Below are 1,999 nucleotides of genomic sequence, written 5' to 3'. Positions count from 1 at the left end.
GTTAAAAATTTCTCCCATTTACAACTTTAAAGTCTAACAATAGATGAAAAGGAATTAAGATTAAGATATTTAACCAACCATGGTATCAAAACGTAAGACACGTGGAAGAAATCATTATATTTCCTGTTAAAATATGAATGCCAACATTAAGAAAAGGATTGTTTTATGATTATGGACAACATTCATTAATATTATATGTAACTTTATGATATTACTTTTGTCTTAATCTCTTAATGATGTGCCTGATGTTTGAAAATGTAAATTTTGAAAATTACTTTAAAATCTCGTCATCTTTTTCAACACACCAGGTTGACTTTTTTCCTTGATCATGACAGAGTGGTGAGATTTTCCCATCTGTTGTACATACCGGTTCTTACACCCTTTTATAGAAGGGGGATACTGAAAAAGGGTCTTTAAAAGTGCCAAGTTCTAAGCACACTGTGTGACATCATGTAAATAGTTTTATATAGCATGATATGTTTAAGATGGGTTATTCCTGAGAAGTAGGAGATGTGAAGTTTACTATTGAGTAAGGATAGTACTGGATATTTCAAACTTCAGTCAACGAGCAAATGCAAGCTCATGATTAACTGTTAATTATCCCCAAAATGAGACAGGAGGAATTAGGAACTGAGCCAAACTCCTCTCTCCTTTTCTATTTCTGAGGAATTACAGCTGTTCAGAAAGCAGTATTGCATTCCCCCCTCTCCCTCCCTCCTGCTCCTCTTCTCCTGTCCCTCTCTCTCTCTCCTTCACCTCCTGTTCCCCTTCTTCTCTCCCTCTCTCTTTCCTTTCTCTCCTCCTCCACCTCCTTTCTTCCTTTGCATTGACTCATATCTTAAAGAGCAATGAATCTAAAGAATTTGTTTTGCAGATAACCAGTGGGCAGTACTATTGTTTTCATACTATGTCGGTTATCTCCTGCTGCTTAATAAATTACCAAAACCTTGTAGGCTCATAACAATCTAATTTATTCCTACAGTGTCACTGGCCTAGATTTTTCCACAAAGCCATAGCCAAAGAGTCTTTGGAGCAGCCATCATCTCAAGGCTCAGCTAGGAGCAGCTCACAACCTGGAAGTTTGAAAGGCTCAAACAGGCAGCTGCAGGTGGAAGTTGTGTTGATTTGTAACTCGATTCCAGAATGACATCCCATCACCTCCTGCATAGTTTACTTGTTAAAAGACAGACAGTAAGTCCAGCCCACCCTCAAGGGGAGGGATTGACACTAGGATTTATACACTAAGAAGCAGAAAGTATCTGGGTCCCTTGTGACGTGGCTTACCCATCATACCTTGCTTGTATTTCTTTGGAGACAAGGCCACACTATGTAGCCAAAGCAGGCCTCAAGCTTACTATCCTGTTGCTTCAACTTTCAAGCAGATCATAGGTGTGCAGCTTTAATGACTCTCAAGAAAAATCCAAAAGTGCCTCTCCCAGAATGTTTCAGAGGCCTATTGTTTTATAGTTCAATTTCCATATGAACATATGCATTGTGCTCCAAGTACAGGTACATTTGCATAAAACTCATATCTTCCTCCCAGATCTTCAAGTCTAATTGATGGTCCAGGACAACAGGCCTGGCAACTGTCTGCTCAGTGTTAGGCTTGCAAACGTGAGAGGGGCCAGATTGCTTAGGAGCTCCAGACACACACCAGGCACTCTTCAACCCAGGCTGCATTTCCATCTTCTCTAATTCATTTGCCCTGATTGAAATTCTACCCTTCACTGTGCTCTTTTGTTTAATCTTGACATTTTGTATTTTATAAAAGTGAATCTTTTCTTTTTGACGAATGGGAGTGTTTTAAACAGTACTCTGCCATTGAATTCTTAGTCTCTGCTCGTCTTTCAAACACAGTTGATTTTACTTATCAGGGCAAAGATTTATCAGCTATTCATTAATCAGCAACTGACTTTGCAACAGATTATGTTCGACCTCTCCTCTATTTTGTTGGAAAGGGGAAATTTCAAAGAAGGGTAAATTTAGGCTTGGAGGGATG

This window comes from Peromyscus eremicus, chromosome X (assembly GCF_949786415.1).
Source record: "Peromyscus eremicus chromosome X, PerEre_H2_v1, whole genome shotgun sequence".
In the NCBI taxonomy this organism is placed as follows: domain Eukaryota; kingdom Metazoa; phylum Chordata; class Mammalia; order Rodentia; family Cricetidae; genus Peromyscus; species Peromyscus eremicus.
Note: the sequence above shows the minus strand (reverse complement) of the source record.